Genomic DNA, 11,434 nt, shown 5'->3' with positions numbered 1-11,434 from the left:
GAACTCGCCTCTGGCTCGTCTCGCGCCCCCAGCTTTCCCCCAGTTTCATCAAGATGAAGCCCATCTGCTACACTATTGAAACATGTAGTTGTAGAGTTAGATAAGCTGTTTCTTCTGTAACAGTCCTGGTACATCACCTGCCCCTCCTGGGAGAGGATCCCTCCTTCATGTGAACATCCCTGAGGTTTCTTCTTCTTTTTATTTCTTTATGAGTTTTTCCCTACGGAGAAGGGTGGTCTAAGTATTGTAATATTGAGCTGTATAAATAAAAAACTGAATTGAATTAAATTCATAATTAGCCTATTAATATCTTGTGAGCATCAGCAACAAGAACTCAGTCCTTGTCCTGCTGTCAGTAGTGAATGAAAATCTCCACAACGTAGTCACCACCACAGGTGTTTCCATTTCTACTTTTCTTTATGGGAGTAAAGACTCCTTTAGAAATAAAGAGAACTTTTCCCATTCATGGGTATGACTTTTAAGTTTTATGGCCTGAAATGCTGTAAAAAAGCATTAAGAGAAATGTCCTTCCCCTCCAAAGGCATACCTAAACACCTTCACATGTCTCATGTTGCTTTAAGAAAAGCATGATGATGTTGTGAAATGCAGTCACAGTGGAGCAAGGAATTAACTGTTCACCTGTGGGGATTCAAATAACAACTAACAATGAAATATTCATGGATACTTTTAAACTATCTTTGTGCGGTGCAGATTTACTGCATGTGAACCACTGAAGGTTCAGGAGTAATCAGAACAATTTTCAATGCCGGGGTGCGATCCAATAATAGAGAATTTTCTCGCTCATGTGTAGTTTATAATGAGACACCTTTAGACAGTTTCTGACAGTGGCCCTGAAGTTAAAATCACACCAACGAATCACTCAATGCAAAAACAGATTAAGTAAAAGAAACAATAAAAAAAAAATCAACATATATTTTAGAAACCAAAAAAAATTTAAAATAAAGAAATAAAAAGAAACATTTTGGATAACTACAGTAATTTCCAGAAATCAAATGACACAGACTGTCAGGTCTGTTTTGTTTTTCCTCATTCTTGTGTTTTTCAGTGCAGGTTGGCTGTGGCTTCTCCTGGAGGGCTCCGCCCCCTGTCCCATGGCTCTCAATCAAGTGATACACAGCTGCCTGCACTGGGTTAATTTGTTTGTTTGTATTCCTGTTTCTACACTCAGTGTCAGAATGTTGCTTAAGGTTAGATCACTACTCCCTCCATTTAGTCATGCGGTTTGGAGTTCTGTTGTGTTTATGAATTTCTCCCACCTAAAGAGACGCTTTATGTTAATTAAAGAATTTAAGTTCCTCACTTTAGCTTGCTGTTTTGTCCTGCATCTGGGTCATCCTGATAACCCTTGACATTAAAATTAAATGTTAAAAAACAAAACAGAATAAGAAACTGGAAACGGTTAGTACTGGGGGACATCACTGATTGGATGGTGACGATTGTTTTTTTGATTCATACTAAAAGTTTATGATTGTCACTGAGAAAATCTGGTATCAGTTTCTTCTTTTGTTTTTTTCTTTTTAAACTTTTCATTTTGAATTCTGTTAATTACTTTTGTTTTTTGATTTTTTTTTCTTCTTTCTTTTTTTACAGAAACCGGAAAGGCTATATCACTGATTGGATGATGACATTTGTCAATCATTTCAACCAAAAGTTACTTGGCATGAAGTGATACTGGACATGCTCGGTTTCTGGAATTCATTTTGATTCCTAAAAGGTAATGTTGTTTTTTTTTATCATTTGTTTGGCTTTTTTAATATTCATTTCGATCTTTGATTTGTTTTTGTTGGTGTGATTTGGACTTCAGGGCCTCGGTAGTTTCTTGGTCCAAAACGACATGTCAGTTTAATGCCATCAACTTCTACTAAATTGTTTGAAAAAAAATGTTGGTATTTTGGTATAGTTCATTTTGTAGAACCTTTCTCCATTGTACTGCTTCCCTGCTGTTCCCTCCTCATCTGCTGTGGGGCTCTGTCGCACAGCAAATAACAGCCTTCCCTCTCTCTCCCACATTTCCCATACTTTCCGCTCCCTCTGTGCCTTTTTTCCTCTTTTCTTCACTCCTCTGTTCTCTTTGTCCCCCACCATGTCACCTTTGACCTCACTAATCCATCAGATATTTATGAAATGTTGAATGTTTACTAGTTTCCAAATTGTGTTTTTGGATGCCCGCCGCTGTGAAGTGATCATTTAGAATAATTGACTCTTTTCCAGACAAGATGTCACCACACTAAGCTGCCAAATTCAGTATATAAAAGTGTTGATGAGCTCTGTAATTGGATGGTTGGGAGGAGATTTGTACCAAAATCCCTTGACGGCCTTTTTCCACTCAGAGTGTCGTGTCACAGTATCGTGGAGAATGGTACAGTGTTAGGAGGACTTAAGTATTAATTACCCTATTAACCACATAGGATACACTGTCTATATCTGGCCTGCCTCTTGTGTTGAGGCGTGCTGTGGAGTTAACAGAGGGCTGCAGTAATCCCCTCTGATTTTCTACACCAGCACTGGTGCATCGGAAAAACACGCTCCGTCCAGGTGTTAATTACATAAAGTTCAGCGATGTGTGCGTGAGGGAGTGTGTGGTGAAAACCATTTGTTTTCTGGACGACATCAGAAACACATTAATCAATTAGTCTTAGGTGATAAATACACAAAGCGCACCATCGCATTTCGCATGGGATTCCCAGGTTTCAGAGCTGCTGCTGTCTACTGACAAGCATCCACACAAACACACACACATGCACAGATCTAATTAAAACCATTGCTGTAAATAGATCTGATTCTATTTCAGTGTGGTTAACAGTCCTTCATGGATAAGTAATGAGCTGGTGCCGATGCAGGGAGAGCACCTCAACCCTCTGAAACTCGCCCGCTCGGCTGCTGGATTACAGCATGACTTCTGGGGGGTGGGGGGGTCTATGGGTGAGACACTAAAGAATATGAATGCTTTTAGGACATGGGCTGCTTGCGTAATTCTTATGATTAGTATGACAAAAAGGAATTAAAATTGAACAAATGCAGATCGCTATCATCTGTACACTACACCAGTACGCACCAAATGATCGAATTCAAGGTAGTGAGTAGACCTCAGGCAGTGAGTAGAAAGTTACAGAAAACAACTAAAAAAGTCATATATTTTACCTGAACATGCTGCTATCATCCCAATAAATAAGTCAAACTGCTTTCATCTCATTCAAGCCCGTGAATGAGATGAAAATGTAAAAGTAGGTGTAAAAGGCAAACAAAATAATGGTGTAATGTCAAACATAAGAGTTCTAAAAGTCTAATATTTATTTTAAAATCATAAACAAAACTTGTAATAAGTTATGGTGTGTTTAAAACCTTTGTTTATTATCAAAAAAATCTTCAGCAGTCTCAGTTATTTTTGAAAATTTCAGTTTATATTTTAGTCACAGTAAAAAATCACAAACTTTTACATTAGCTTCATAGCCGTACTCACATTTGATTATCGGCCTTATTGAGAAAACATGATTTACAGCAGAAAGAAGCTTTGGGCCATCTGACACTCAGCCACAACTTCAAAGTCAAGTCACAATCACCTTTTCGCACTAAAATCTTTTAAACATTTGTACACTTCGTTCTTAATACTCTCTCTCTTTCACTTTTCAGATAAAACTGCTTCCCCTTACAGTATTGAGAGTCACTGCTGAACATACAAATGCGATGGCATCCTCTTTGAGATTTTTGACTCATAATCATGCTCCGTTTTCTTAGAACTTCTCCTCTGATTTTCTCATCTTATTTGCCAGTTTTATTTTAATTAAATTCATATAATCCTAACGTTCCTATTAAATGCATTATTGCCTCTGGCATTAACATGTCAATGCCTAAAAAATGTCACATTGAGTTATTTTGCAGGTAGAAAGTATGTGACGGGAATATTTAGGCAGCAGAAAGAACAATGGAAATCCACTTAGAGTAATAAAGGGGAAAAAGATGTGAAAGAAACATGGAGAGAGAAAAGGCATGTAAAAGGGTTAATGAGACAAAAATTGGAAAAATCTGTAAATGATATCCAAAATAAAGTGTTCATTGCACACACATCCGTTAAATATTCTACACAAGCAGAAATATGAACACAAAAAACATTTATCTGCGCTAATACACATAAATCTATGCGAAACAACATGCAAAAGTGTACACACTACAAAAATAAACCTACCCTCCTGCATGCATATATGCTTATATCTACATACACACAGCACTTAATACATATTTCATGTTAAGCTCCTCTGCATACATACTAATGCCTGCGTGCATATGGAAGGAGAAGGCGGGTGTTTATGTGTGTTTACAAAGAGATAAAAGAAGGTGGGAAGCCTCACTGCACCCTACTGGCAGCTTAAGTTGCCCAGGCCCTCTTGGGGCCCCTCAGCATATATGAGGCCCAAAGACATCCATCCTGAGATATCAGTCAAACAGATATGGAGCTGTAGAGACCGTCACAAGGGCTCAGTTATGCTGAGACCACAAAAACCAAGCCCGGGCAGATAATGGACCTCCAGAATGTCTGAGCTTCAACCCATGCCCCCATGCATCCAAAAATCCCACTATTCCCAGAAAAGAGAGGAGCTGCTGCCATACGAGGGTCCTAAGCAGTCCCTGATGTCCCACCCTAAAGACATACCAAGTCAGGAAGTTAACGCTTGGTATTCTTAGTAAGCAAAACTACCCACAAACCCTGAAAGGAAGTGGAGCACCTGGCCAATGTGAAGATTGTTACTAGTTAGTGGTGTTGGTCCCCAAATGAAAGAAAGACTAGCAGATCAAAACCATCCAGGTTCCAGTTGTGAAAGAGATGAGGGTACTGGTACCTGAGGGTGAGGACCCAAGACCAAACACTCAAGAATATGTCCCCCAAATCTGATGTATGATCCCTAGCTTCTAGCATTGCCAGGGGTGTGGATCCCAGGGATACCTCTGACTGCATAGAGGACGGAGTTAAGCCCTCCACCACACTAGCCACTGATTCCCATTTCGACCCTCGTCTGGCCAAAATATAGAGTTTAAAACCAAATAAACTGTACGTTTGGACTTTTTGTCATTTAAAGATGTTGGAGCAAATATGTACGGTAACCAGATAGTTTGATCTTTTCCAAAAGCTCTTGGTAGACCATCAAATAAAGTCATTTTATAAAAACATGAATTGTTTTAATATAGCTGAACTTGAGAATTTTTTTTAGCTTAGCTTATCTTTAATGGACCGAACATTAGCAGATGCACAACCTCTTATGCTGCATTCAAACCAGATGCTGAAACACCCTGGACAGGTCGCCAGCTAGCGAACGCTGCCGCAGAGGATCTGGCCGGACCGCTGGCCGTAGCGGACTCAAACTCTGGCAACTTGTCCAGGATGTATCCCGCCTTTGCCCAACAGTAACCAGGACAGCCTCTGGCAACCCTGCAGCCCCAGCTGGTTAAGAAAATGGACAGAAGTTCAGGAAGAAAATCCCTGTCATATGGGAAATATTTTTCTACCCTTTGACCATCACGTACCGAAAGCTGAGTTCCTGATCACCGCTCTGCACCTGATGCCCAAATCGCGCCACAGGACCTCAGATTGTGTCTGCACATGGACTTAACATTGAAACTCGATGCCCCTGACATTCAAATTGCAACCTTTGTTAATGCAGCATTAAAGACCCACTCCGACCATCTTTTGATCTATTTTAAAAGTGTTCTCTGTGGTCGTTTTATTATAATTATGCCGGTTTTAGCCAAAGTCAAAAAACCTTTGTGGTTTTCAGTTTCTGCATAGGAACTGGAGGTCACTAGAAATTCACCTCTAAAATTTTTTGCGGGACTGTTGGCTTGGAGCAACCCCACCTCCCCTTCCCCACTGTAAAGCAGAGTGAAGCAGGGAACTTGTGGTCCCCTCAGCATACTCTTTGAATCACAAATACAATCTTTTTCAAATGTTTTTTCTCGTTTTCTTTCCACAACGATATGAAAAAAAGAAATACTCAGAAATGCAAATTTTAAGCTTAATTTTCTATATAAATGTCCTCAATCATGAGAAAAATGCCACAAGAACATGTTAAAACACCAAAAAACACAATTTTCATCAAAAGGGGTCTTTAAGCACCTTTTTATCCTGTTTTTATACATCTATTTTTCACTGTAGCATTCATTTAAGATCTATACTGTTTTCCACAGGAGCATAAAATTACAAAGAAAAAGAATTTAAACAGTTATTTTGACACATTGTTTATGATTCAACTGTATCTTTCGCTCCTGAGATTTGAATATTAAAGATTTGGAGCCTTTGGAGGCAATGATGTTTGTTGTTGTCATACTCATTCTGGAATGATGAAGGGATCAATTTCCAATAATGTAGATCAAGTAACAAGTTTGGAAACTTGAAGAAGTGTAAAAGAAGTTTGAAGGACATTTGAATCAAAAAGAGTTTGATGCAAACAAAGATCTGTCTCTTAGTTTTCAGGTCCAATTAGTATTTCTGAACATCTGCAGCAAACACTAATGAAAACTCCTGCAGGCATGGACAGTGGAAGCATCAGTCACCGTGACATGAAGGATATAATGACTTGTCAGGATTCTGCCTTAAAATCAGTTTCTTTTAACCCTTGTGGGTGGACGAGACAGAGCATATGGACCGTTTAATTTAAAAAAAAAGAAGATAAACCAGTGCGGTAGGTTTGTCTGCCTCATTAAGGAAAAAATAATTTTCTTGTCGGCCTCGGTATTCCTGATGGATCCTGCTGTAACTGGCGGAGTGAATTTTCTCCCCTTGCTATCAACAGCAGAGACACGGGAAAATGGGAGGACAATCTCATCCTGTCGGTCTGTCAGCTAGTGAAGATGGAACGTGTGTGACTGGGGTTGTGTGAGTGCAAAGCCTCTTCCTTTGACTTATTTTCCTCTTTTTGCCTGTCAGAGCAGCATGGCCACTTTGATCAGAGTGTTATCTGCACTGTTGCGGCCTAATCCTTGTATTTGCTCCAAGTCTTAACTGGATCACCGCCCTCGAATCAAAGCACTACAGAGTCAGACCATGAGAGGACTAATTCATGCAAGAGCGCACATCTTCAGGGTATTGTAATCATACAGTATGCATATGTGCTCTTAAACTCATTTTACAAATATACAGAAATCGATCAAAGTGATAAAGCGTCATCGGTAGCATTGGTAGAGTTGTTCATTCATGGTAGAATCCATGATGTGAAGCAACTAAAGAATGAGCAAAAACAAAAGGCATAAATGTGAACTAACGTTAATTTACAAGAATTACCATACCATACCACTGGCGACTTGCCCAGGGTGTATCCCACCTTCGCCCAACAGTAACTTGATTGGCTCCAGCAGCTCCGTGACTCCAAACGGGATTCAGCAGGTTCAGAAAATGGATGGAAGGATGGAATTTAAGTAAATAAAAAATAAAAAAATGGGAAATGGTGGGACTTTAGGAAGAACCAAGGCCAACATAAGCTCCCTGACTAAGAAAAACAAACAAACAATAACTAACTACTCTGATTAACCCTTTAACACTGGAGCTACTAATAACACACGCTCTATGACATACCGTAAAACTTTGTTCACGTGATCACCATGAATCAGTTGATTCTGAGGAGGAAAATCCACAGTTGTATAACTGCACAAAGCTGTTTCTCTCCACGACAGAATCCGCTGATTCACGTTGATTAAATAAACACTTCACTGTGCTGTGCAGTGTTACATTTCAGCGCAAGGCTGCTTTTCTCTGCTGAAGAATCCGCTGAAATAATGTTAATTGTGTAAATAGTTAAAGAGTTAGGGCAGTCCAAAAAATGTACACAGTGGAGATAAAGCTCAGATGTTAAAGTGCAAAGTAGAGGTAAAAAAAGAAAAGATTACAAACTACAGGATTCTGCAACAGAGGACAGGATTTTGTGTCACTTCTCTCATTCAGCCGATCCCTGTAATTTGCAACAATTCGCAATCTAATGACACCAGCAAAACCATTTTACATTTCTCACCAAGGATTTTGGTGTCATCCTTAAACAATAGCTGGAAATCAAGAGAATTGTAAAAATGTTAAAAATATAGAAATAAAAGACTCCAGTTGTGTCAGTGATCATTATAAGGCCCGCAGATGAGACTAATCTGGGTTGAAGAAAAAAGTAGTTTATACCAGAATTTTATTGTGATATAAAAATAAAATGAATACTATATGAATAAAAGTTAAAAGGAAAAAAAAAAGATTTAACAAACGGCCTACAAATGGAATAGATGTGTGGCAGCTTTACTTTCATATCAAACATTATGACTGCAGGATCCTTTCTTGAATGCCCTCTATTTAGTAGATAATCCCATACCCTTTGGCTTGACCTCTCAAAGAAAGCAATCTTTGCACGGGGAGAGAAAAGCGAGAGAGATAATGAAATAACTTATAGCGATGTGTCTCTCTTGCAGCCACTGAGTGAGGGTGCATAAGGAGAGAGGTGATTTGCTCAGGGCGAATAATGCCTGGAGCGCAGATGAGACTGCTGGTGAGGGATGTTTAAAAAAAAAGGACCTCCTCCAGTTGGACACAGGTTACTGAAAATGCAGACAAAATGGAGGCTTCGTCTCCGTCAGGGATGAGCTATGAATTTTCTGCTTCACTTCAGAATATTGAATTTGTGTCCTAAACTTGATCCAATTACAAGTCAGTCTACAGGAGCCAGTCCCTTCAAACTTGTCGATTTGAGCTTTGGTCCTTCGCTCCTTATCCTTCTGCAGTTAAATGCAGCTTCACCTAAATTCTACCGACTCTGAATCTGTTCACGCTTTTCCCTCTTTTTCCCAAGGTGACGTGTATGACAACAAACATCCTAACTCACCACTTGGGTTCCACTCCCAATCAATATTCTCAATTTACGAGGTGTGTACGATCAACACTCCCCCCCCCCCTGGTCTATATAAAAAGCTACTGCCTTAAGAAGCCGTGCAGTTGTCGTTGTCTTATGTACAGCATAAATTGAGCTTGAGGTGTGACGCTAATTACTGCATCAACACTGTTCTTTGCATTAATCTCCCTGTGGGACAAAAACTACTCAGATGTGAGTGAAAGTAGTGGATTCATGGCAGCCCAGGGAAGAAAAAAAAATAAAAGAGTTAAAAAAAACTTGAATTAAATTTAGATCAATAAAACAAGACAAGCCTTATTACTATTTTTTCTTTCACATTTACCATAATAATGGCGCAGAGCTCTTGCCCCACAGCATAAAGGCCCTGGTTCAAATCCCAGTAGGGACCTTTCTGTGTGGAGTTCACATGTTTTCCTTGTGCATGCGTGGGTTTGCTCTTGGGATCCTCCCACAGGTTGACTGGTGACCATAAACTGCCCCTAGAAGTATATGCATAGTTACAGATTAGTAACCTTTTCAGGTTGTATCCAGAGGCAACGCTTCAGGGGGGCAATGAGTAAAAATTTGGGGAGGGCAGCTTCCTCCCCAGCAGAAAGCTTTGCCTTCCACAATTTTTGAGTCATTATTAGTCTCATTAACAACAAAGATTAAAACAAACAAAAAAATTCAATTCAAGCTTTTTAAGCCTTAATTATACCACCTCGGCTAGAAGAACTGCTGTTTTAATATTAATAACAATATAAAAAAAAAGGGATTCAGGTGGTTTTGAAGATGTATAGCGACGATAATGTTATCTATTATCTTACCTTTCACTGTGATTTTTTTCTTCTTCTTTATTCGAGTTTTAGCTTGCTGTGTTTGTTAAATGCAGAGTCTGGAGTGTTTTTCCAGCACGGTTTGCTCCACCCCCATTTCACTGTTATGGTACCCTTGTGCAAATTGACTGATTGGTCAAGTGGAACTGCAATCTTCTTACCTTTAAGAGACATTGCTTGTATAAATGATCGGCCCAAAGAAATTAAAGGGTGAATGTACGTATGTTCAATTAAATATCATATCACAACATACATCACTATTAATGTCCCAAACTGAGTAGTGTCAATTTATCTGCAACAAAAACTATTTAAAATCCTTCCTAAAGTAACACAGTTTTTTCCTGTTTAAATCCTGTAATTTCTTTTCAGATGTTTTTCTTCCAAACTCTACAATTACCCCACAGTCATTAAAAAAGTACCAGGAGTGGGGCAAAAAATTATTTAGTCAGCCACCAATTGTGCGAGTTTTCTCACTTAAATAAGATGAGAGGCCTGTAAATCATAAGTATACCTCAAGTACGAGAGACAAAATGAGAAAAAAAATCCAGAAAATTCCATTGTCTGCTTTTTAAGGAATTCTTTTGTAAATTATGGTGGAAAGGATTTTCTATGGGTTGAGATCTGGAGACTGGCTAGATCACTCCAGTTTCATCTTCAAAGTCCTTGCTGATGGAAGGAGGTTTTCACTCAAAATCTGTGTTACTGATCGTAACCTTTGTTACTTTGGTCCCAGCTCTCTGCAGGCTATTCACTAGGTCCCCCTTAGTGGTTGTGGGATTTTTGCTCACCGTTCTTGTGACCATTTTTACCCTTCGGGGTGAGATCTTGCGGGGATTATCAGTAGTCTCGTATGTGTTCCATTTTCTTAATAATTGCTACCATACTTGATTTCTTCACACCAAGCTGCTTACCTATTGCAGAATCAGTCTTCCCAGCCTGGTGCAGGTCAACAATTGGGTTTCTGGTGTCCTTAGACAGCTCTTTGGTTTTGGCCAAAGTGGACTTTGGAGTGCAGCTGTTAGAGGTTGTGGACAGGTGTATTTTACATAGATAACGAGTTCAAACAGTTGCCATTAATATAGGTATTGAGTGGAGGACAGAGGATCCTCTTACAGAAGAAGTTACAGGTCTGTGAGAGACAGAAATCTTGATTGTTTGTAGGTGACTAAATACTTATTTCTAACATAATTTACAAAAGAATTATCTGGAAATCAGAAAATGTGGTTGTCTTTCATAGTTTAGGTATACGTGTATGAAAATGACCGTATTTTCATAAAAAGAAATACAAACAAAAATTGTCTATGTACCTCAAAATGTACTGCTTCCCTCAGGCTCCAGATAATTATTCTTTTAATTTTAAATAAACACAACGATCAAATACCAATAATTATTGTGCTCCGACTTGTTGATGGAAATCCCATGGGCATTTCGGTGATGATGAGAGCAGAGCTCAAGCAAACCTTGATACTGAGCTTTTTGATCCCTCTGAGACTTCCATGTTAATAAATGAGATCTCCTGCGAAGCAATACTGCTTTAAACCTATGTATTATGTATAAGGTAAAAGAGAACGGCACTAAAAAGGAGGAATCATCTCTGCAGACATAAGTGCCTGAATCCAATCTCAGCTCCATTAGTGCAGGACAAATCCTATACAGTGCGAATGGGTCTCCATACGTTTCCATCAGGGAGCTCAAGAAGCCATTATGGAAATGAAAGGGGACAAATCACAT

At 39.2% G+C, this 11,434-nt stretch overlaps 1 long non-coding RNA gene across 1 annotated transcript in view; it reads left to right on the top strand.

Annotated features, from left to right (window-relative positions):
• The first annotated feature begins 1,617 nt into the window (after positions 1-1,617).
• The window catches only part of LOC105354105, a 128,289-nt gene continuing 118,472 nt past the window's right edge, over positions 1,618-11,434 (top strand). The window contains exon 1 of the long non-coding RNA XR_002873292.1: positions 1,618-1,735. This is a non-coding gene — a long non-coding RNA (uncharacterized LOC105354105). The remainder of the gene's footprint in view (positions 1,736-11,434) is intronic.

Source organism: Oryzias latipes, chromosome 5 (genome assembly GCF_002234675.1).
Source record: "Oryzias latipes chromosome 5, ASM223467v1".
Lineage (NCBI taxonomy): Eukaryota > Metazoa > Chordata > Actinopteri > Beloniformes > Adrianichthyidae > Oryzias > Oryzias latipes.
This window is presented reverse-complemented; position numbering and strand designations above follow the sequence as displayed.